This window comes from Lutra lutra, chromosome 9, assembly GCF_902655055.1.
Source record: "Lutra lutra chromosome 9, mLutLut1.2, whole genome shotgun sequence".
NCBI lineage: Eukaryota > Metazoa > Chordata > Mammalia > Carnivora > Mustelidae > Lutra > Lutra lutra.
Window position 1 is genome coordinate 72,820,171 of NC_062286.1, and position 26,941 is coordinate 72,847,111.

At 37.4% G+C, this 26,941-nt stretch overlaps 1 protein-coding gene across 1 annotated transcript in view; it reads left to right on the top strand.

Annotated features, from left to right (window-relative positions):
• The window catches only part of FSHR (follicle stimulating hormone receptor), a 159,017-nt gene that overhangs the window by 44,160 nt on the left and 87,916 nt on the right, over positions 1–26,941 (top strand).

Sequence of the window (26,941 nt, forward strand, 5' to 3'; positions counted from 1 at the left end):
CCAGGATGTTATTAAACCTTTACAACCATTGGTTATTGCGTTGGAGGCTTCCAGAAGACAGAGGATTGGTTAAAAATGGTCACCCAATCATTTTAATAAGATGGCTTAAGTTTCCTTTACGACTATCAGGAGCACTTATAAGAAATAATCTAAGTGAATTTCCACTTACATCCATGAAACATGCAAGATTAAATTTCACTTATGTGGCTTACCTGGTTTTGTCTGTTTAAGAAATCTTCAAACCTGCTCTCCATTTTATTTTAACATTATTCTCTTCTCTGGCTGAACTGAAATTGCCATGATAATGCTAAGTTCTTTCAACATCTCTTTAAGGGATAAGGAAAGTGTAGCTCACCCTGCTTACAATAACCAATGGCATTTGGACTTGGGGGAGAACCAGTGGGTATTCAGTTCACGCTAAAAGAAAAAGATAGCTCTTGGTATCCCCTGCTCACCTAGCTTTAAGGTGACCTGTCTTAATTCCAAATTTCATCCCAAGTGGTGTTGAGTGGTGAGTGTGGGCTTTCTTATATCTCTTTTGGAACATCATGAGAGGGAAATCCTGGCCATTATGTAGATCATTATTTCAGTAACAGTCAGATACACTGGCTTAGAAACTCCTATCTCCTTTTCACCATCATTTAACATAACAGGAGCAGAGACTCTCTCAACTGACAAGCCAGTCATTAGGGGCAGGCCACCAGTTCTGTGAGGATGCCATCTCAGAATGTGCCCATTTCCCTGAGATTGTTAGGTACTACTTGGCCCCTGACCCAAGATCAGGGCTGACATCCACTTCTTGTTACAAGGGGCTTGTTACTGCTTGTTATAAGCAGTTTCTGCATTTGCAACTTTGGAAAGAGTGGGCAGAAGTTGACCTCTACGGTCAGTACCAGTCCTTCCTTACAAACTCCTCAGGGGCCCCTATTCCTCTCAAGAAAAGCCCAGACCTATTTACCTTGAACATTTCTTCTCAATGGGATGATATTACTCCTGAGGAGGCAAAAATGTGCTCTTGGCGAGGCAAGGGGAGGCAGTTTTTACTCATTTTATATATAAAGAACAGTTATACATATAGTACATAAACAGATATACAGTATATCGTTGGTATTAAAATTTCATGAGAATGAAAGCAGCAAGAGAGGAAGACTGAGAGGAAAAATGTCTTCTGACAAGGCTCCTTAGGGAAGAAATAATGAAAGTCAAAGTAGATCAACACTGACCTAGAACAATACCTTGACAATCTGATTCCTACATGCCTTTCTGTCCTTTCTCCATCCGGCCAATGGTTTAAAAGGCAGAGATCCTAATAATCACGGGGATTTTTGTGGAAATATTTATATGTTGGAATTAACATGATCAATCTGTAATATTCTGTTATATGAGCTCAACTGACACAAGATTCTGAGCTACACTCTACTTCATACATCAACTTAGTTTTCAATGTCCATGTAGCCGACTCATTTGACAATTAACCTCCTATATGCTAGATAACTCTAAAGACTCACACTTTGGTTCTGCAGCCATTTCCAGGGCACATCCTCATTTCATTTATTGTCCAGAATTGTCCACCACAGTCGGTATTTAACCCCACTTGTCTCTTCTACAACACACAACCTCCTATCTTATCAACCCTCACCACACTTCTTGATTCTGACCTCCTGGCTGAACTCCTACCACATGATCCATTAATTTTCCTCCTGGATGTCACCTACCTCCTAGCCCTCCTCTCTTTTCTATCCACACCTGGTTGAACCTTTACTTTATTCTCTCATCAGAATTCTTGATTCTTTACACCTAGCCTATCCCCACACCTTCCCAGCAAAGAACCAAAGGGAGAAGCATCCATGAAAGGGGGATAGCTCTGGTGAACTGCCACAATGCAATCTCTTCACCTCTGTGTCCAAGAGACTGTGCCCTAAGAGTACAAATGCACACTCATGGACAAAGAGCCAATAAAACAAACAGAAAATACAGTTTTGGACTAAAGTGTCAGCATCATGCTTAGCTATCCTTGGTTAGTGGTTTTGTCCATTCTCTTAATCTAGAACCCAATCCTTATTATTCTCCTCACATGCCTTTCTCAAACCCACCTCAGCACTGAAGCCAGTGGCCTTGCCCCTTGTATAATTTATTATACAGAAAATTCAATGTATCTGGTTAATCTGTCTCCCTCAATAACTTGCTCTCTTACCTGGAGAATTAACTATAATCTCTCCTTTCTCTACTTAATTTTCTCTAGTCTCACTGGACAATGGTCTTTCAGATATGTCCAAGATCAGCCCCTCTGCTAACATCTTCCCCCATACACTTCCACTTTGAAGGGACCCCACTCTATCACTCTTCCTCATACACACACACACGCGCGCGCGCACACACACACACACACACTTGCTCCTTCCCAGCCTACAAACATGATTGCGTCTCTCACCGCCGGAGGAGAGGACCTCTTCTTTGACTTTCCTCCCCTCTTCCTCTAGCTACCCTCCAACATCTCTTCCCTATTCACTCAAAATTGTTGAAATACTATTTTACACTTGGTATCTTTGTTTCCTTAACATCTCCACATCTTTTCTCAATTGTCCAGCCTGAATATTTTCTGCTAACAGTCCACCGAAAATGCTCCTTATAAGGTCACAGTGACCTCCCAAAAGTCAAATCCAAAGCACACTTTAGAGTTCTTAAGTTACCGCATCTCACTGGTGTACTTGCCATTTTTTTCCATCTTCCAGGCTGGGAGACTAGAGAAGGGTGGTGGTAGGAATACTACTTTCTACACTTGAGACATTAATTTTTTTTCTCCAGAAGGGGAATCCTTATGAACTTTCACAAGAAATGTCTCAGATGACCACCTTGAGCTGCAAGAATAGGTAAGCAGTGGAGTATTTTAGTTTGTAGCCTTGGAAATGGAAGAAATCAAGGAAGAAAGAAGCTGTGAATTTCTGGATTTTGATTTGCTGGTACTCAATGTCTGCCACAGAGTATAAATGCACTTTCTCGGGCGCCTGGGTGGCTCAGTGGGTTAAGCCGCTGCCTTCGGCTCAGGTCATGATCTCAGGGTCCTGGGATCGAGTCCCGCATCGGGCTCTCTGCTCAGCAGGGAGCCTGCTCCCTCCTCTCTCTCTGCCTGCCTCTCTCTCTACTTGTGATCTCTCTCTGTCAAATAAATAAATAAAATCTTTAAAAAAAAAAATGCACTTTCTCTCTTGGTGTCAATTAAGTTCAAGAGGCAGAAAGGCAAAGCACCCAGAGCATGGACAGTGGAGTTGGGAGTCCTTAAAACAATTCTGACACTATCACTTGCTAGCTTTGTGACTTTAGTCAAGTCACTTGAACCCTCTGTATTTTGGCTAATTTAAAAATCAGGAATAGGTAATGGTAATGGTACCTACCTAATGGGTTTGTTGTGAAGAGTACATGGGTTAATTTATATAAAAGACTTAGAACAGATCCTTCCATAGAGCAAGCATTATAAAAAGAGGTAGCTATTACCATTTTTGTTATTAATGCTTACACATACACTGCCCTACAATTTCTTTCCCTCTAGCTTTGGATTTGTACAGTTAACTGCCCACTAGACCCTGTTTCAGCTGCAACGGGGGCTGCCATGACAAAGTACTACAAACCGTCAGGTTTAAAAGGAAAATTTTATTTTCTCACAGGTCTGGAGGTTACAAGTCTGAAATTAAGGTGTCTATGGTACACATTCCTCCCAAGGACTGTCAGGAAGTATCCATGTCATGCCTCTTTCCTAGCTTCTAGTGATGACAAGTAATATTTCGCATTCCTTGGCTTATAGGCACATCACTTGAATCTCCACTTCTATCTTCAGGCAGCTGTATGTCCTCACATGTCATTCTCCTCCTTTGTCTCTATTTTCCTTTCTTAGAAGGACATCAGTCATATTTGATGAGGGCCTACCCTAATTAAGTATGATCTCAACTTGATTACCTCTGAAAAAACCCTATTTTCAAAATATTAGGATTTCTACCTTTTGCGTGGATGGAGGGGGACACAATTCAACAAATAGGCACCACAACTCTAACAGAGGTACCTTCTAAACAATATAGGATGCCTGTGATTCTTTTCAATCTCACACCCCCCACATTCAAATGACACACTAAGTTCTGCTGGTTCATATTTGTGTGTGTATGTGTGTGTTGTAGTAGCAGTCAGTAGTAGTAGTAGATATATACATAGTTATATATCTGTGTGTACTCACACACACTCACATTATTCCTTCCTCTTAATCCCTTTTCTTCTACTCTATTTCTCCAACATTCAAATGCAAAGATACAGTCTCCATAAACTGGCATTTAGGTCTTCCAAAGTCTGGCACCTGTTTTTGCTGAAGACCATGTACTAGCTCTCACCTCCTTGAAATGTTTCCCTTTGCCTAAAATCCCTCTCTCTTCTCTGCTCCCTTTCATCTGGTTATGTTCCACTCATCCTTCAGGACCCCAATGGAGAAGGACTTCCTCCAGAAAGCCATCTCTCTCTCTCTCTCCTGGCTCTATCCTTCCAAGACTGAATTAAGTATCTAATCTTAGCTTTTTCCTTAATATTCTGTACTTATTTCTATCACTGTGTGATCACAATGTGATTTCTATCACATTCCATTGGAACTATTTTCATGCATGTACTACATATTGCTACCCTGGAAAAAGATCAAAATTCAAACTTTTAAGTACAATTTCTACTGAATGCATATTGCTTTTGCACCCTTGTAAAGCTGAAAAATCATTAAGTTGAACCATCCTAAGTCAGGGACCACCTCTAACATTATAGGAAGGTTGAAAATAAAAGGATGACAAAAGGTATTTTATGCAAACACTAATCAAAAGAAAGCTGGAGTGGCTATATTAATATCAGACCTGATAGCAAACAAAACTACCAGAAATAAAAGGAAACGTTACATAATGACAAAGGGTCAAGACTTAATTTTAAATGTATATACACCTAACAGCATTGCTTCAAAAATGCAGGAAGCAAAAGCTGACACAACTGAAATGGGAAATGGACAAATCCAAACTATGTATATAGGCTTCAACACTCCTCTTTAAGTAAGGAAAAGAACAAGTAGGTACAACATCAATAAGGATGTAAAAGAATGAACAATAACATCAGCCAACTGGATCTAATTGACATTTTCAACTCATTTTATGAAGCCAGCATTACTCCAATATCAAAACTAGACAAACGGGGCGCCTGGGTGGCTCAGTGGGTTAAAGTCTCTGCCTTTGGCTCAGGTCATGATTTCGGGGTCCTGAGATCGAGCCCCGTGTCAGGCTCTCTGCTCAGCGGGGAGCCTGCTTCCCTTTCTCTCTCTCTGCCTGCCTCTGTCAGAAAAATAAAATCTTAAAAAAAAAAAAAGTACATTGCTAGTGTTTAAAAAAAAAAAAACTAGACAAACTAGAGACTAATATCCCTTATGAACACAGATGAAAAATCTTTGACAACATACAAGCATATAAAATCTAGCAACATACAGTAAGAATCATACATAATGACCAAGTGCTTTATCTTTATCCCAAGACTGCAAGACTGCTTTAGTGTTTGAAGATCAAACAATGCAATCCACAGGCTCTAATTTAAAAACTAAAGAAGAGGGGCACCTGGGTGGCTCAGTGGGTTAAAGCCTCTGCCTTCAGCTCAGGTCATGGTCTCAGGGTCCTGGGATCAAGCCCCACATTGGGCTCTCTGCTCAGCAGGGAACCTGCTTCCTCCTCTCTCTCTGCCTGCCTCTCTGCCTACTTGTAATCTCTATCAAATAAATAAATAAAAATCTTTAAAAAAATAAAAAACTAAAGAAGAAAAACAAGATTATTTTAATTAATACATAAAAAGCATTTGAAAATAATCTCGTATCTACTCGTGGTAAAATACTCAGCAAAGTTGGAATAAAAGGAAACTTCCCAACTTGTTAAAGGGCATCAACAAAAATACCCATCACCAGTATAATACTTCATCATGAAAGATGGAAAGGTTTTTTTCCTGAGATTAGGAATAAATCAAGTATGTCCACTCTCACCACTCCTTTTCAAGCCTACCCAGTGCAACACAGCAAGAAAGAAAAATAAAAAGCTCTCAGATTGGAAAAGAAAAAAACTGCCCATGGGACATCTGGGTGGCTCAGTCAATTAAGCATCTGCCTTCAGCTCGGATCATGATCCCAGGGTCCTGAGAAGTCCCATATCAGGCTCCTTACTCAGCAGGGAGTCTGCTTCTCCCTTTCTCTGTGGCTCCCCCTGCTTATGCTTTCTCTCACTCTCTCTGCCAAATAAATAAATAAAATCTTTTTTTAAAAAATTCTCCCTGTTAATAGGTGACAAATATTTATCAGATCCATGAAATTTCAAGGAAGAAAAATGATTCTAGAACTAATCAGTAAGTTTAGCAAAGTCGCAGGGTGCGAAGTCAACAAGTAAAAATCATTTTTACTTCTAAATTAACAATGAACAACTAGAAACCAAGAATAAAATCCAATACTACTCACAATCACTTTAAAATAATTTGAAATACTTAGGTATAAACCTAACAAAATAGATTCACAATCTGTATCTTGAAAGCCATGAAATGCTGATGAATGAAATCAAGGACAATCTAAATAAATGGAGATATATACTCTGTTGTGTTTATAATTGGAAAATGTAATATAATCAAAATGTCAGTTCCCCCTAAATTGATCTGTAGGTTAACACAATTCCAATCAAAATCCCAGCAGTATTTCTTGTAGATACAGATTAGCTGATTCTAAAATTTATATGGAAAGGCAAGGAAATTAAAACAGCCAAAACAATTTTGAGAAAGTATAAAGTCAGAGAATTCACATTATCCAATTTCATGACTTACTATAAAACCTGCAGTAATCAAGAATAGATGGCACTGTCAAAGATACAGACACACAGATCAATGTAACAGAGTCCAGGAACAGACTCACACAAAGTGATTTTTGACAAAAGGGTAAACTCAACTAGGTGGCAAAAGTTGGAGCATATGCAAAACAAAACAAAACAAAAACACCTTGACCTAAACTTTACGTCTTATACAGAAATCAACCCCAAAACCCAAAATGAATCATAAGTCTAAATGCAAAACAAAGAACTATAAAACTCCTAGAAGAAAACATTGAAGAAAATCTCTATGACCCGGAGTTAAGCGAAGAGGTTTCAGACAGGACATTAAGCACTATCCATAAAAGAAACAATTAATCGGACTTCATCAAAATTAAAAACGTTTGCTCTGGTAAGACACTGTCAAGAGAACGGATGATTGGGAGAAGATATTCATACACTATATATCTAAGAAACAGCAGGAATTCACAATATCTTTTTAAAATCCCAGAACACCACAGAAAGAAAACAACAGAAAGGTTGGGTAAAGATTTGAAGAAATATTTCACCAAAGAAGGTATACTGATGACAAATAAGCACACGAGGGGATAATCAATAGCAGTGGCCATTAACGAAATAATTAAACCTTAAGATGATAAAACTGCATGGTTACTGAACAGCAGAAAAACAAAATAAAACTGATACTACCAAGTGCTTGCAAGGTTGCAGTGTTCTTGGAACTCTCACATGTCGCTAGTGAGAATACAAAATGGTAAAGCTTTTATGGAAAACAATTTGGTAGTTTCTCATACAGTTAAATTTAAATTTGCCATGTAATCCAGCAATTTCATTCCTAGGTATTTATCCTAGAAAAATGAAAATGCATATTTATACAAAACCCTGCATACTCATATTTATAGTAGGTCTATTCATTATCCAAAAATGGAAACAATTCAAATGCCCTTCAGTAGGTGAATAAGTAAATGATGGTATATTCCTACAATATTACTCAGCAATAAAAATGAACACCTGACCTACACAACAAAATAAAGGAATAGCAAACGAACTATTAAAAAAAAAAAAAGCCACTCTCAAAAGATTCTATACTGTATGATGCCATTTATACAACATTTCAAAAAGGCAAAAATGTAACAGCAGAACAGAGATCAGTGGTTGCTAGGGCTTAGAAGTTGGGGTACCGTCATAAGTGACTTCAAAAGAGCAGCAGAGGGAATTTTGGGTGTTGCAACAGTTCTGTATTCTGATCATGGGGGCGGTTTACATAGATCCATACATAGAATTGAACACACACACTCACTTATACTTTATGTTAGTTTTTAAAAAAAAGAACTTCCTTTGTTACACTGCAGTGAGAACTCAAAATGAGAATGTCATGTGGCGAACAGCCTTGAGCGATGGCTGTACCTACTGAATCCTCAATCAATTTTGTTCGCTGCCCCTAACCCTTGTTTTTCTTAGCTAAGGCTAACCCCCTTTCTAGTGGTCAGTGTCCCCCACCCCCAGCTAGAATCATGCCTTTTGCACAGTTCAAAAATAGAAAATTCTGGTGGATCTGCCTTCCACCAGCAGAGGTTTGGCTCCTCACCACCACGTTTTGGTCTTCAGTGAGTGCAAAGATCCTATTTAATGGGTGCATTTATTTCTTAGATCAATAGAAATGTCAAATGTCGAGATACAGATTTCAGTCTTAGAGTAATATGAAATACACCCCTGTTCTGGAATTTGGAGACAGAGCCCTCTTCGTTAAATGCAAAATATCAATACTATCTTATCATTGCTGCAAAACTGTTGCTTTGTGGCATCGTCATTCTAGAAATCATCATTTGTAGATTTCAGTATTTGTTAATGAAGGAAAAAGTCCTTGTGTTTCTATTGACCATGACTATTTTTTTCTGCCAGTTAAGTATTATAGATAAAAGGCTCTTTGCTTCTTTTACAACATGCGAACTACTCATCCAGGATCAGCTCTGTGCCCGCGGTTAGTATCTAGAGAAGCATAAAGTGTATTTCACGTTGCTTTATATTCTTCTGATGCAAAGAAGAGATATTTCTTGATTTCTGGTAAGATCTCTGATCCATAGTAAAAAGAAATAATGCTAAATATTTTTTTTTCTTCTTGCCCCCCCCAAGAGGAAATTAAATTTTTCATGAAATCTCTCCCTCTGTCAAAATTCATGTTGCTCCTAAGGGTTAGGTATAGTTATTATCAGGTTATCGCATTTAAGACTAAATAAATCATTCTTCAAAATTCTGTAGTAAATAATATTTATTATCTTAGGACTAAGTGGATGCAGGGTTACCTTCTGAGCACTGTCTTGTTTGCTTCCCTCTGAATCTATTTTAGATAGTTTTATGCATTTGTTTCTAATGGAGTTCATTTGAACATTTGACATTTGCACTTTACACAGTCAGGAAAAGATAATTATTCAACGCATATGCTTTCTGATTAAATGTGTGAAACTTCTAAATAGAAAATGGAAATTGGCTTAAAGTGCATTACAAAAGACTTAAATTTATCTTTGGTTCATGGAGCAGTGATCAGCTTTTCTCATGGTTTTCCTGTGATTTCATGCTGTGATTGTCACAGTCAGAGCCCATAGATTCCAGAAGGAAGTTTATCCCTAGTTAATCCTTCTGTATCTGAGAAGTAGCCCCAAACTGACCTTTATGTGACAGTCACCTTTCATTCCACGTCTTGAGCTAAATGTTGTCAATAAAAATCACAGTTAAGTCAGGTTGACATTAACCAAGGGGACCAAAAGAACTGCTTTAGAGGCAAAATATATTTGCCATGTTATAAGATGCTGAGACCCTAGTGAGTCATTGAAATAGAAATTTGTTTATTCACTTTGACAGAGTAAGGGCAGCTGTGAATTGTATCCAGAGCAAAATCCAGAATCTAGAGTAACAAAAACCCAATTCTGAATTAATTTAGTAAGACTGGCCATCAGAGAAATTTGTGGTAAAATTCCTTCTTTCACTTTTTTGAGGCTTGTGTTTTTCCCTTATTCCCAGCATAATCCTCCCCACTTTCAATTCATTTACCACCTTTACTGTTTCTTTTAGAGAAATATCTAAGCCCCAGACCTGTCTCGCTCTCGTTCATCTCACTTTAAAACTCACACTTTCATTCAAACCTTACCAGCTCTGCCAGCATAACCCTGATACCAAAGCCAGAAAAAGACACTACAAAAAAAAGCAAAGTACAGGCCAGTATCTTCAATGAAAATGAATGCAAAAAATCTCAATGAAATATTTAGAAACTGAATTCAATAATCATTCCACAATCATTCAATAATCAACTGAATCATTCACCATAAACAAGTGGGATTTACCCTGGGGATAAAAGGGTGGTTCAATATTTGCAAATTGATGTATCACATTAACAAGAAGAGGCATAAAGCCATATGATCATCTCAGTACATGCAGAAAAAAAATTGACAATATATAATATCCATTTATGATAGAAACTCTCAACAAAGTCAGTTTAGAGGGAACATCTTTCAACATAATAAAAACCATGTAGGAAAAACCCACACCTGACATCATACGCAATGGTGGAAAACTAAAATCCCTCTAAAACTAAATTCCTTTAAGATAGGGATAAGACAAGGATATCCATTTTTACCATTTTTATTCAACATAGTACTCTAAGTCCTAGCTGCAGCAGTCAAACAAGAAAAATAAATAAAAAGCATCCAAATTTGTAAGGAAGAAGTAAATTCTAGTCACTATTTGCTAATGACATGATACTATGTATAAAAAAACCATAAAGACACCACCAAAAAACTACTGAAAGGATACACAGTTAATATATAGAAATCTGTTGTATTTCTTTTTTTTTTTTAAGATTTTATTTATTTGACAGACAGAGATCACAAGTAGGCAGAGAGGCAGGCAGAGAGAGAGGAAGGGAAGCAGGCTCCCTGCTGAGCAGAGAGCCCGATGCGGGACTCGATCCCAGGACCCTGAGATCATGACCTGAGCCGAAGGCAGTGGCTTAACCCACTGAGCCACCCAGGCGCCCCAAAATCTGTTGTATTTCTATACACTAATAACAACGTAGCAGCAAGGGAAATTAAGAAAGCAATGTCATTCACAACTGTAACACAAGAAATAAAGTAAGTTTGTATATAAAATAAGAATAAAATAAGATAAATAAAAATAAAATAAGAATAAAATAAGTTATTCTAAGTTTAACCAAGGTAGTGAAAGACTCATGCTCTGAAAACTGTAAGACACTGACAAGAGAAGGTGAAGAGGAACAAATGGAAAAATATACCATTCTCATAAATTGAAAGAGCATTGTTAGTATGTCCATACTTCCCAAAGCAAACTATGGATTAAATGCAATCCCTATCAAAATACCAACAGCATCTTTTGCGGAACTAGAACAAATAATCCCTAAATTTGCACGGAACACGAAAGACGCAAATAGCTAAAGCAATTATAACAAAAAAGAACAATCTCACATTTCAAAACATACTACAAAGCTAGTAATCACAACAGTATGGTACTGGCACAGAAGACATGTGGATCAACAGAACAGGACAGAAATTCCCAGAAATAAACTTATACGTTATGGTCAATTGGTCTATGACAAAGGAGGCAAGAATATACCTTGGGGAAAAGAAGGTTTTTTTCAATAAATGGTGCTAGGAAATCTGGACAACTACATGCAAAAAAAAAAAACAAAAAAAAAAAACCACAAAAAAACTGGACCACTTCCTTACACCATACACAAGAATAGACTCAAAATGATTAAAGACCTAAATGTGAGGCTTGTAGCCATAAAACTCTTAAATGAAAACAGAGGCAGTAAACTTTCAGACATTAGCCTTAGCAACCTATTTATGGATACGTCTCCTCGAAGGAAACAAAAGCAAAAATAAATTACTGGGACTATACCAAAATAAAAAGCTCTGCGCAGCAAAGAAAACCATCAACAAAATGAAAAAGAAACCTACTGGAAATGGAACAAGATATCTGGAAATAACATATCCAATAATGGGGTTAATATCAAAAACATATATATCTCCTAGAACTCAACACCAAAAACCTCCATAGAATCCATTTAAAAATGGACAGGTTACCTGAATAGTTTTTCCAAAGAAGAAATAAAGATGGCCAGCAGACACATGAAAAGCTCAGTATCACTAATCTTCAGGGAAATGCAAATCAAAACCACAATGAGATATCACTTTACCCCTGTCAGAATGGCTAGACACAAAATGACAAGAAAAAACAAGTGTTGGCGAGAATGTAGAGAAAAAGGAACCCTCATATACTGTTGGTGGGAATGTAAATTGGTGCAGCCATTGTGGAAAACAGTATTAAGTTTCCTCAAAAAATAAAAAATAGAAATAGTATACAATTCCATAATTCTACTACAAAGTACTCACCCAAAGGAAAGAAAGGCACTAATCTGAAAAGATATAAGTACTCTTATGTTTACTGCAGCATATTCACAATAGCCAAATTATGGAAGCAGCCCAAGTGTCCATCAATAAATGAATGGGTAAAGATGTGGTATAAATATACAATGGAATATTACTCAGCCACAAAAAGGAACGAGCTCTTGCCATGGGACAAGAGGGTATGGACCTAGAGGGTATTATGCTAAGTGAAAGAAGTCAGACAAAGATAAATACTATATGATTTTATTTATATGTGGAATCTAAGAAGAATAGAGAAACAAAAATAGACCCCCAAATACAGAGAAGTGATGATTGCCAGAGGAGAGGTTGAGGGGAGGGTGGGCAAAATGGGTTAAAGTGAATAAGAGGTACAAACTTCCAGTCATAAAATAAAGAAGTCACAGAGATAAAAAAAAATACAGCACATAGAATACAGTCAATAATACTGCAATAACGCTGTATGGTGACGGGTGGGGACTATACTTCTCAGACTGACCACTGAGTAATATAGAGAACTACGGAACTGGTATGCTATACACCTGAAATATAACTTTGTATATCAATAGGGAGCAAGTGAGCATGTCTTCAGGGACCAGTCTTGAATTCAATAATCTGGTTTACCACCTACTAGCTATGTGCTTGGTAAGTTATTAAACCACTCTTAACTCATGGCCTCATCTATAAGTAGTTGCAAGTATCATTACTTTTTAAGGCCGTTTTGAAGATAATGGATAAGGCAAATGAAATATTTGGCATAGTACCTCACACAATAAGCACTGAATATGACCACTGTCATCACCACACACACTGCATGATAATTATTAGATTACATATGTATCTCTTACAATAGAATTAACATTGGTAGAACAGGAAATGTATCTTTCTTACCGCTGTTTTTCCTAAAACCTTAATGTGTGTCATGTAGTAGATGATCAATAAATAATTTATAAAGGAGTAACTGTACCTAGGTCTGTGTCTGTCTTGCCCTCTTCCTTCTCTGCCCCTGCTCCTCTCTATCTACCTATCTATAGGTATTAGTGTAATTCTTAAAGGAATGTTTCTCCTTTGTCCTGTGAATTTACACATAATTGACCTTCCTTTCATTTCAAGCAATTGTGCCATGACTTCACCTTTGTTCTAACCATTTCCCATTCCTTATTTTCCTGACTAGACTATAAACTCATTAGGGCAAATACTTTGTTTTTTTTTACCATAATGTCATCAGGGCCTAGAACAGTGTCAGACATACAAACAGTATGACAAAGAATATTTGTCAAAAGAACAAATAGATATTCTCTGAATTTCAAGATCTGCCTTTGGTCCTTCTTCACATTGAACTCCCTCCCCTCTGGCTTGTCTCAATCCCATTCAATACTCTCCTTCTTTACTATGACAGGCATCACCCTTATTCACCACATTATATACTTCGTGGTAGAGTTCCCTCCACCCTGATCCAATCCCAATACCAAAAACTTAAGTTCCAATGACCAAAGAAGGAAGTTTCCAAAAGAAGGTGCACACATTCTATTGTGTTGTTATTCCAGTGGATCATAATGATGTGTCAATTTAGATTATAAAGAACTCCTAAATTACAAGGAACCTCTTAGATTATGCTTCAACCTTATACTGAGGAGAGGGGGATTTAGAATAAAAGCAGCTTTCTAAAAACCTTTCCCATCGTGCCCACGGGTAGTTGCCAACTCCCTAACTACCCATCAGAGCAACTTGCTGCTGCTGCTGCTGCTGCTGCTTTGTAACCTGCCTCTAAAGGTGTCCCCAATCTTTAACCATGCATGAGAATAACCTGGGTTGGGAGGGGCTTTTGAAATAAGAATGCCTGACTGTGCCTCTCCCCTACCCAATAATGGTGAGGTTTAAGAATTTGTATTATGTCAACATTCCCCTATATGATTCTACTATGCCTCCAAGGTTGGGAACCACTGGGTTCCAAAGAGTTCAAGCCCATTCAGAATAGCTTTCCAGGTACCAGAAATCCCAAACTCAAAAGTCTTAAGGCACAGGACCAAACTAGGAAGGAGTTGAGCCAACTGTAACTTGGGCCATGTCTAAGCATCAGCCATCGTGTAACTATAGCCAGTTGTACTTATGTGGGAAAGTAGCCTAGTACTGCTACATCTTCTTAATCTTCAAGAGAAGCCATAAATCTGCAATTTTAGATGAACTTTCACAATTTGAGCGCTGGCAACCAATTTAAATTTCTTTAAAATACTGTGTGAGGTAAACAAAACATGTCTTGATCTAGATTCCATTCATGGGCCAATAATTTGAAGTTTTTACCAACTGCTCACAATATCCTGAGAAATCCTTTATATATTCTTCACCATGGGTCTATTAAGTAAATTCTTAGAAAGCTAGATTCCGTCTCATCATCCATGTATGCTCTAGGTGTTGTTTTCAACAAATCTGATTGATATGGCAGGAATGGCTCCAAAGGGCACATATTATGTTATTCAGAGTATGTGATACCCAAATGCTTCAAACTTAATGCTCTCAGCACTGTAAACATCGCTCCTCAATCTACCAATACACGTTAATACCTGAAATAGGCTAAGCACTGACTAGGCTCTTTGGAATAGAGACAAGTGCCATAGTTGCTGTTCTATAGAATCATTCCATATACTTTGGGAGGTGGGACATAGACTCATGAGATTTTAGTGAAAATATAACATAGCTATTTACTAATGGTAAGGGCATGGCTAGATCTGTGTTTACCTGTAGGAAATAGAAATGAAAAGGTGAAAGGAAATGGAGGCAGATAGTGGAGTGCCCCAATGGATAACAAATTAGTTAAGATTCCTAGAGGCAATATCAAGCCATTGAAGGGCTTCATGTGTTTTTAATTTTGGGTTTTTGTTTTTCCTTTTGTTTTGTCTTACTTTTCAGTGGCAGAGAATCATGACAAGTAGTGTTTAGGAGGAAAATTTGGGACATGGTAGATGAGACAGATTGGACAGTAGAGAACAGAGGAGGGACAACTTATTATTAGGTCACTGCCAAGGTTACAGACATGAGGAGTGGAAGGGAGGATGGTCTGGCCTGGGTGGTGGCCGAGGGATGAGAAGGAAAGGGTAAGCTCAAAGTGATTTTGATCTTGACTAGAGAAAAAGGAGGGCTAGTAATTATTCAGTAAATCCCTAGGGTGGACTTTATTCCATGTTGAGTGCTTAACACAAAATTATCTCTTTTGCTTAAAACAGAATATGACTGAAACAGGAGACAGCTTCAAGATTCTTCTATATAACCACACTGTAAAATTTATCTTATAGGGCCTTAGAGATCATCCAGTCCAACCCTCTCACTTTACAGAAGGGATTTGACTTTCCTAGGCATTTGCATACCTGTAGTGGAGTCAGAAAAGAGCCCAGATTTCTAATTTTTTACCCTCATGATCTCTTCTCCTCACCACGTTGCTTCCTCATCCTGAACTTTCATATAAATGAGCTATAAATCAGGCATCAGATTCAGATAAGAAGATGCACGGGAACAGGTGATAAAATGTGGTGTAGAAAGTAATTCTATAACCACTCAGTGCAAACAAGGGAGGGGGGAGCTGGAAAAAAAAAAAAGGTCTCCACAACCTTGATGTAAAGGTTGTGCAGAGGAGGAGATAAAGTCAGCAGTGATATACAGTTAGCAGTAGTGCCTACGTCCTTTTTTATCAGCCCAGCACAGATGTTGAGATAAGAGGACATAAATGAAAAAAAAAAAAAAAAAAAAAGGAAAGCAGATTCAAAATAGCTATTAGAAAGCCCTGTTCACTGGAAGATGATAAAAGTGAAGAATCACCACTCTGGAAAGGTTGTTGAGGGGAAATCAGACAGACTCAGGGGGCCGGGAGGTGTCACTGGAGCTGGATTTGGAGTGGTGCCTGCCTCATGAGTTTCTATCTTGTAAACATAAACTTTTCTCCTGAAGAAAACATCATGCATCATGAGTGGACACAATGGCACGTGGCAGGGTCTATACCAAAGAGAGCATCTGAACGTTTAACTAATAGATGATTTATGGAAACTGAAGACAACTGGATCTCCCCTCTTATAGCCAGCCATTCTGGTACTACTTAGACAGTCACTATGGCTGGGCCCCTGAGCTGAAAATGTTTCTTGGCTATCATAAACTCTGGCAAAAAGGAGAGCCAAATTACTCACTCTGTCCTAAATTGCCCGTCGCCCATGTAATAAGAGCTAGGTAAGGACAGGAAGTAGGAATAAGAATGTTCTCTGACTTTCCATACCATGCCCTGTTTACGTCCCTTGCACTTTCTCTCTCACAAATGAAGGACTACACAGGATGACTTGGGAAAAGTTTTCACCAAATCAGAAATCCTACCTATCAAGATGGATTCAGTAGGGTCCAACCAGAAAGTAACATTCTTTTTCACTACCACTGCCAGACAAAACCACTCCATTGACTCATTTTTCCTCACCACAGATGAAGTTTGGTGCAGGCATCATAGATGTTCCAGCCTCATAAATAAATCAAAGTCCAGGGTCATCCTAGAGAATGCTTCAGATCTGGAAACTCCCCAACTGAGGAAGGGTTTCTTCATTCCCTCTTATTTCCCTTTCTCTCCAGTTGCCACTCTTTCTGGCTTCATCTGGGTTGGGCCTTGGCAGGGAGGGAAACTGGAAGGAAAGGAACTGGATCCCACTCTGAGGCTGCAGCGGCCATCTAGCTTTGGGACCCCCTGATTGTGGCCAGTATTTAAATGCCAATTTTTATTCTCAGTGGAGCTCACCTGGGCTCCTCAGGATCCCTCACACTGGAGGCCTCCATCGTCGGAAGAACAATTCCTCCCCCTACTGGCGTCCAGCAGCCCACACTTGGGGCTCTCTTTTGGGGTCAGTTCACTATTCAGGCAAGCCCATCTTCCTCAGTGTGAGCACTCGAGCTCCCTGCTACAGGCTCTAGGTCTGACTCATGGGAAACCCACACCTGTGTCTATAAAACTACAGTTCTCTCCCAAAGCAGCTGGATACTTCCTACCCTTAGAGGTCAACCTTGAATCATGTTCCAGTCTTTCTAATTCCCATATTGCAGGAAATGTATGTCAGCACCCTTAATTGGTTCTATTACCTCCCACATTTGGTTTAAGATGAAGGACAAGCACACCCTCCACACCATGAAAGAGGGACACAAAGAACACTGATGCTTCTATCCCAAGAAATCCTCATGGGAGACTCTGCAACACGGCCCTGGCCAATGAATCCTTGGCATATGCTTACAATGCCCACAGGTGGATGAAAGGCTAATTCCAGATGAACCCATTTCTCTGTATTTACAGTGACAGAGCATCTCTCGTCTAGGTGGTTAGGATTCATGCCAAAATGTGAAGAGGCCCTAGAAAAACAGAGTAATTTAATGTCAAATGCTGTGGAAACTACCCCTTCCTACCTTCCAACCTCTTCCTTCCTGCTATTCCCTGCCCCAATGGCTTCAATACCCGTGTGTAACAAAATGAAAAATGCAACCAATTAGATGCACAGATGATTTGGATAGTGGTGCAGTCGTCTGCTGGATCATGGTAAACAGCCAAATCGTGTTATTTAAAGTCTATTTTTTCCGGATGATTTGCTCATTTAGTTCAATCCACCTCTTTCGATAGTTTTCCTAAACACATTCCCAGCAAGTTAATTAGAGTAAGAGTTTGATCTAAAGAGTATAAAGCTCAAAAACTCTTGGCATTTTGAGGTCAGGAAGATGATCAATTTCTTCTTGTATATCCTTTGCCAAGCTGTTCTCACTTTAATTTTTAAACTTGTGTGAAATTCAAAGAACACAGAGCCCAGTGTCATTTACACTTGGGCCATCATAAAAAGGCAGCTTTCTCAAAAAGAGTATTGGCTGTTTTCCAGGCTGCCAGAAAGCTTTTTATAGGAACTTTTAAACCATTCTCCTTTAAGCCAAAAAGGGAAATTAAATTTGGCCAAGGGTGAATGGACTGCCCAAGATATGAATTGCTTCTAACAGAGACAGAGTTCAAGGGAATCCTAAAGTTTCCCAATTTCAGGGAAGAAAAAAAAGTAAATCCCACCTACTCCATTTATCACAGAAGAGACACTAAATAACCTGCAATACAGTGAAGAAAATTTTCTTTTCAGATCCATTTTGATGAATTGTGCATTTTTTACAGAAATCATTCAGACACTTTATGCTCCCATACGGAGGAAAGGTGCCATCTGACGCGAACAATATGATGATACTTTCAAATTGCTCCCTCTGTTTAAAAACAAATAAATGATGCTGTGGATATGGCCTGGTGAGAATTTCAATCTTGAAAAATTATGAAATATTTCAAGTATGAAGTGTAGAGAATAATATAATCAACACTCCTAAAACACTCAGCTTTGCTGAATCTTAACATTTGGTCATCACTGTCCAGATCTTTTTAAAAAATAGAAAATATTTTGGCTATGGCTGTGTCCCACTCCTTTTCCTCTTGTCACAGAGATAATACTGTGCTTATTTTGGTGGTGAGCATTCTCAAGTTTCCTTTTGATAACTATACATGTATTTTGAAGCATTTTTTGTTTGTTTTTTTAAGATTTTTTATTTATCTATTTGACAGAGAGTGAGAGATCACAAGTAGGCAGAGCAGCAGGCAGAGATAGAGGGGGAAGCAGGCTCCCCACTGAGCAGAGGGCCCGATGTGGGGCTCAATCCCAGGACCCTGAGATCATGACCTGAGCCTAAGTCAGAGGCTTTACCCCACTGAGCCACCCAGGCGCCCCACTGAAGCATGTTTTAAAATACAGGTTTAAAAAAAAAAAAATACAGGTTTTATTATTTATTCAGGAGTGGTGAGGCCAACAGATCAGGAGATAGATATTGAAAAGATACTCTGTTACACTCACAGAACCCACACTCTGGAGGGGCACACCAGGACACACTGGGAAGCAGAGGGGGAAACTTGGCAAGAGGTTTTGTTGTGGCTTCCCTGAAGGGAACTGGTGAAACAGGATAAGGAGGTTTAGGATCACCTACTTTAAATAACTTCCAAGGACTCTGGGGTATAGGGGCTGCCCTGGGGTGATCAGGGCAGAGGAACAGAGTGTAGGGGCTCTTTAAAGGAGGCTGTAGGCCTTAAAGACTCTGGATTAGTTGGTTTGCACATGAAAGGCACACTCAAAGGCCAGTTATTTGCCATCTCTAAGAATTAGCTAGCCCTGGTGGGAGTAGGCACTCCAGAGCCCGCAAAACCCTGAGATGTCAAAACATCAAAAACACAGAATAAAGACACGATTTATACGCAACAATACATTGTTTTAATTTGCATGTTAACCTTTATAAGAGTCATATACTGTACATATTGTGTATATATGGCACCAACTTTTTTTCTCAACATTACCCTTTGGAGATTTATCCAGATTGCCGCAGGCAGCTCTGGTCAGTTCATTTCTTTTTACTGCTTTACCATTTGGCGCTATGTCAACACGCAACACTTTATTACTATGTATTCGTTCTTTTGTTCGTGGAAATTTGTTCCCGCCGTTTTACTATTATAAATTTTGTTACCGTAATTAATCTTTTGCCTATTTCCAGGTACCCAATGGCAGAGAGACCTGGACTTTAACACATATTGTCAATGACTACTCAAAGTACTTGTAGCAAATTATCCTTCCATCAAGACTACAGAAAATTCCCTGTTTTTTCTACTGTCTCACCAGCAATGTTATTGTTTCAAGTCTTCCTTGTATCAAGTTTTCCTTTTAATGTTTGCCAGTGGTAGTTTGTAATGGTATTTCATTTTTATTTAAATTTGCATTTTCCTGATTACTAATGAAGTTAGGCCTCCTTTCATACGTTTCCTGGTTGTTTGCATTTCCTCTTATATAAATTGCCTGTTCATATCTTCTGACAATGTTTTTTTACTGTGTTTTATTTTATTTTTATTATTTTGTAAAGTTCTTCATATTCTGGAAGCTAACTTTGTTAGTTTTATATGTGTTACAGGTATCTTTCCCCAGTCTATAGCTTATCTTTTCAATTATGTATCCTCGTTTAATAGAAATATTAAGTTTAATATAGTCAAATGTATCAACTTTTCAATTTTGGTGTGCAGATTTTGGGGTCCTTTTTTAAGATTTTATTTATTTGACAGAGAGAGAGAGAGCACAAGTAGGCGGAGAGGCAGGCAGAGAGAGAGAGAGGAGGAAGCACCCTGGGATCACGACCTGAGCTGAAGGCAGAGGCTTTAACCCACTGAGCCACCCGGGTGCCCCTTGGGGTCCTTTTTTAAAAAAATTTTTTATTTATTCTTTAAATTTCTTTTCAGTAGTCCAGAATTCATTGTTTATGTTCCACACCCAGTGCTCCACACAATACATGCCCTCCATAATACCCACCACCAGGCTCACCCAACCTCCCAACCACCCCCTGCCCCTCCAAAACCCTCAGATTGTTTTTCAGAGTCCATAGTCTCTCATGGTTCATCTCCCACTCTGATTTCCCCCAACTCCCTTCTCCTCTCCATCTCCCCATGTCCTCCATTATTCCTTATGCTTCACAAATAAGTGAAACCATATGATAATTGACTCTCTCTGCTTGACTTAAAAGTATTCTGAACCCAAGGCACCTGGGTGGCTTGGTCAGCGAAGCATCTGACTCTTGATCTCAGCTCAGCTCTTGATTTCAGGGTTGTGAGTTCAAGCCTCACATAAAATAATAACAATAAATACAAATAGAAGTGTTCTGGGGGGAAAAAGTATTCTGAACAGAATGTTATATTTTATTTGAAAGTTCTAAACTTTTGCCTTTTCACATTTAGATCTTCAGGAAGCCTAATATTGAGATTTTTAGTATGGTAATAAGTAAAAGTATTATCTTTTTCTATAAGGATAACCAATAGTTTCTTGATTAATCCACACTTTCCTCCACTAACTTTTAATGCTATTCTTTCATTTCGCATTTCCTTTTGTTTATGATCTATTTCTGTGGCATTCTATTCTCTTCCAGTGGCCTATTTCCTAATCCCTGTCGATACCATCACATCTTAATCACTGAGGCTTTCTAAAAATTATATTGCCTGGCATGTCAATTCCCCCAATCTTGTTTTACACCTTTAGAACTGTTCTGGCTCTTCTTTGAAACTTGCCCTTCCAAAGAGTATTAATCAGCTAGTCAATTTCCATACAAACCTACCAAAACAAAAAAATTATGTGTCGTACATTTAATTTATATATTAATGTGGATTAAAATTGATAACTTCATAATACTGAGACATCCCATTTATAAATGTGGCATTTCTGTTAGGTCAGGATTTTGGTTTGGTTTTTTTTTTTTTCATGGTTTTTAAAAATGTTTTTCAGTTAAGTATTTGATTATTCTCCATATAACCCTAGTTTGTTTTTTTAGATTCCTTTTATTGTTTAAGTTTTATGGCCATTATAATTGATATACTTTGAAATAAGAATATAAATTATTTTATGCACTAATTATACTGCAAGCTACCTTACTAGTCTTTCTTATTAGTTCAAGTACTGATCTCTTAAATTCAAGTAGATTTCTTTGTTTCTGTAGACAATAATGTTACCTATAGATAATGACAACTTTTCATCAATAGCACTATCTTTTTTTTTCTTCTCTTACTATCTAAGCTAGTACATCTAGCACAATAATGAATGGAAGAGGTATTGGCAAATATCGTTTCCTTATTCCTAACTTTAAATGGAATATATCTAGTACTTCACCATTGAGTGTGGAATTAATGCAGTGTTTGATAGATTTTTTACCACTTACAGATTGGGAATATTCCTCCCTTTCCTGTGTTAGAGTGAGTAAACTTTTACTAAATATATTTTCTATGCCTCTTTTAACTTCTCAGTGTGGAAATCTTAATAGAGTTTTCTCATATTTAGCAACACTTGAATTCTAGGACAAACTCAAACTGACAACAATATATTATTTAGCCTCTCTGGAGTACATACTGTCACTACCTTATTTCAGATTTTTTTTTTCCATTAATGAGATTGGCCTAATCTTTATTCTTTTTATTGTCCCTCTCTGGTGTTATTACTGATGTTATACTAGCCACATAAAATGGGTTGGAGAGTATTCCCTCTTTGCTAGTTCCTGGAATACTTTGTGTAAGATTGAGATTTTCTATTTTTCTAAAAAGGTATAGTTTACTTCTAAAATCATATGATGCTGACCTTATTTTGGGGTGGAGAGGTTTTAAACTACCAACCCCATTTATAAACAGTTTTACATCTATTCAGTTTTTCTACATCTTCTTTAATCAATTGTGCTATGTGTCTATCTCTAGGAAAATTATCTGTATTGTCTGATTTTTCAAATTTAATGTTTAAAAATTGTTCCTAGGGCTCTCTAATTTAAAGCCTGCTTATCTGAAGGAAACCATCAACAAAATGAAAAGGCAACCTACTAAGTGGGAGATAATTGCAAATGATATATCCAATAAGGAATTAATAGCCTAAATACTTTAAAAAACATATACGACTCAACACCAAAAACCAAATAAACAAATTTAAAAATGGGCATAAGACATGAATAGACTTTTTCCCAAAGACATACAGATGACCAGCAGCCACATAAAAAGATCCTCAGCGTCACTAAGCATAAAGAAAATGCAAATCAAAACCACAATGATCTACCACCTCACACCTGTCCAAATGGCTAGACTCAAAAAGACAAGCAGTAACAAGCATTGGTGAGGATGTGGAGAAAAAGGAACCCTTGTGCACTGTTACTGAGAATGTAAACTCGTACAGACACTTTGGCAAATAGTATGGAGGTATGTGTATATATACGTGTGTATGCGTGAATTCACACACACATCACACACATGCACAGAAACAATGAAGTATTACTCAGCCATAAAAAATGATGTGACTTTTGCCATTTGTGACAAGATAGATGGACCCAGAGAGTATTATGTTACATGAAGTAAGTCAGAGAAAGACAAATACCATATAATTTCACTTATATGTGAAATCTAAAAAACAAAACAATTGAAGAAGTATAAACAGACCCATAAATACAGAGAAGAATCTGGTAGTTGCCAGAGAGGAAAGGAGTCGGGGATGGAGAAAATGAGTGAAGGACAGTAGGAGATACAGGCATTCAGTAATGGAATGTGTAAGTCATGGGGATGAACAGAATAGTATATATAGGGAATACAGTCAGTGGTACTGTAATAGTGCTTTATGGGTGACAGATGAAAGCTCTACTTGTGGTGTGTGTAGCAAAACACAAAGAGTTGTTGAATCACTGTGTTGTACACCTGAAACTAATGCAGTATTGTGTCAATTATACATAAAAAAAAAACAAAAACAAAAACAAAAACGAACATCCTAACTCAAGCATCATTTTTCATGACCCTCATTTTTTTTGCTTGGTTTTTTTTTCTTGGTTGAAGTGAACAGATTTTTTTATTCTATTGCTCTTACTTAAAAAATAGCTTTTATTTTATTGATCTTCTCTATTATAATTTTCAATTTCTACTCTTATCTTTATTACTTTCCTCTATATTCCTTAGGTTTCTTTTCTCAAGGCAGCATTAAATTTTTAATTGTGTCTCAAAGTTAATCTGTTAGATTCTCATTTATTTATTTCTAAAGTGAAAATTCATAGAAATAATGCTTTTACCAATATTTTTGATTTAAAGGAAATCTGAGCACAACTTTATGAGTTAATTAGAGCTGGATCAGTAAAGTCATAATGAATCAATTATCAGAAAGCTACTGGTTAAAATAAACATATAAGTAGAGTTTGCAACTTTAAGTGATAAATGGTTTCCTTCAACAAACATTCGGATAAATGTACTTTTCCATAAGAGTCATTTTTAGTGTTAAAGTTGTAAGTCAAAACTCTTGAAACTATTCTAATAAATCTTTTAATATTCTAAGAAAACTCCTATTCCATGTTAGCAATAAACTTAGGAAGAAACTTAACCTTATAATAAGTGAAATAAATTAGTATAGATTAAACTGTATCTACATCAAGTTGTAATGTCTAGCTGAGTGTTTATCTTTTCAAAACATCTCTATCAATAGTCCCTCATTTCCTCAATTTTCTTACTAAGTTTGTACCTAAAGTTCTGACCAGAAATGGAGTAATATTAACTTTACAGTTTTGTTTCCACTGTTGTATTATTCCTTGACTAGTTTCCTGTGTTGGAAATGTAGCTTGTGAATTTTCCATTTTCTTTTCTTTTGGGGGATAGTAAAGCTATTAATTTCTCTGTATATAGTGATTTAGCTGCATTCCGTAAATTTCATATTTTCACTACAGTTCAATTCCAAACAATTCTTAATTAATATGTAAATTTTTTCTTTGGCTGATGTGTGACTTAAAAGAGTGGGTTTTTTTTTGTCTTGGTTTGATTTAATTTTGACTTTCTAGATGTCTGCACATGTATTGTGGGGGGGTGTTAATTATTATCTCTCATAACTGATTTTTAAGTAACTTAAATGTACCATGTTAAACAAAATTCTATACCGATTTGCTTTCTGACCTAATTCTTGGTCAGTATTTTTTCCAGCATTATTGAATAGTAAGTTTTCCAAATATTATGAAAATCCACCTATTCAATAAGGCATACTAATTTCTCTGTTCACTAGTGTTTATTTTTTTGTGTCTTCTTACTAGATTAAATTTTCTTATTTCTCCAGAGAGATTCCTTGGCTAAAATTTCATTAATGACTAATCAAATTTGTCTAAAAGGGTCTTTATTTTAACCTCACATATGAATGTTTATTTCGGGGTAAAGGATTCTAAACTGGCAGTTATTTTCTATAATAATTGTGAAGATATTTACGAAGTTTTCTAATTATTTTTGTTTGAAGGTAATATATCTTAAGATCGTTTCTTTTTTGGTTCCACTGTTTTAATTCACAGGTATCTGGCAGTAGATTTATTTTTGTTTCCCTTCCTAGGACTTGAGATTTCTAAATCTGGGGATTGATGTCTTTTTTAAGATATGGAAAATTTCCAGACATCATTTCATTAAAAATTGCCTGTCTTGGGTGCCTGGGTGGCTCAGTGGGTTAAGCCTCTGCCTTCGGCTCAGGTCATGATCTCAGGGACCTGGGATCGAGTCCCACATCGGGCTCTCTGCTCAGCAGGGAGCCAGCTTCCCTCTCTCTCTCTGCCTGCCTCTCTGTCTACTTGTGATCTCTCTCTGTAAAATAAATAAATAAATAAAATCTTAAAAAAAAAATTGCCTGTCTTCCATTTTTTGCACCTTTTTTTCCTAGAATGAACAAGATAGAACACAAAAATAAATCTTTGCATTTCATCTTATCTCATCTCACCCAACACCTTAGCATCAAAACACAGAGCACCTGGCTACCAGGTCCAGAAACTGACCTCTGCCCTGAATACTTCAGCGTCAGTTTACCCTCCTCAGTTCCTGTTTACATTCTGTGTTCAGTGGCTTTACTTTGGGCCCCTGGGGATCTTTCATACTTTCTTATAAGCTCAGTTATGTAATTAAAATAGTATTTGTTATAATTTATAGAAGACTTCTGGGTGATTTTTAGTGGAAATTCTTCATGTTATCTAGTTTTTTACATTTCAGGAAATGGAAGACTTTTAATCTTAAAAAAAAAGGATTTGATTATGTTAATAAGTTTTAAAACATTTAGTACAGGTATAGGTGTTGAAAATTTTAGAAAACGTATCTGCTACTAGGTTTGAATCAAAAAGCACTATCCAGTTGACTTGTTATTTGCTTTTTCTAGTTTGTTTTCATCATTCTTCTGTCTTGTGATAAACAGGAACAAAAAGAAGTTTTCTATGCTAACTAAGATTAAATAACATTGATTCTTGGGGCGCCTGGTGGCTCAGTGGGGTAAAACCTCTGCTTTTGGCTCAGGTTATAGTCCCAGGGTCCTGGGATAGAGCCCTGCATCTGCTCTCTGCTCAACGGGGAGCCTGCTTCCTCCTCTCTGCCTGCCTCTCTGCCTGCTTGTGATCTCTATCAAATAAATAAATAAAATCTTTAAAAAAAAAAACAAAACATTGATTCTTTTCAGATGGGAATTCTAGAAGTTGACACTCTTCCAGATACATAGCTCACAATCTTAATTTAGGTCTCTTTTATCTAAATGGTTTCATATAGACTGTGCTTGTAGTATGTATGACCTGATGGTTTTAAGACCCAGTCTCAAATTTACCCACTTCTTCCCATCTTCTTTTTGTATATTTATGTACTTTGGGATCTTTCTCACTTCAATATTTACATAACACTTATAGTTTTTACATCAACTGTATCCCACAACTGTTTTCTGGTGATTCCAAGGTTTCTGGCTTTACCTTCCTACATATATAAAACTCCTCCAGAGCAAAAACAGTACTTAAGATTCTCTCTCACACTGCTTCTCCATAGAGCCGGTCCACACGACAGCCAAAGGCAAACAAAGTTAAAGAACTGTTTGCCTCAATAACTTTACCTGTAACAGGAGTTTCACTAACACCAATAAGTAATAGGAAACTAAAGCAATGAAGGTTTGCGTAACTATCCAAATCCTTAGTGTTTCATTGTTTAATTCCTGCTGACACACCACCTTGTGGAAGGAAAGATTTAAGAGTGGGGGTGGGCGGGATGGGGAGGAGTACCTATGAATCAGTCACAAAACAAGAGAAAGGAAGCTAGAGGAAGGAATAGTATTCCTGTTGTAGAGATTC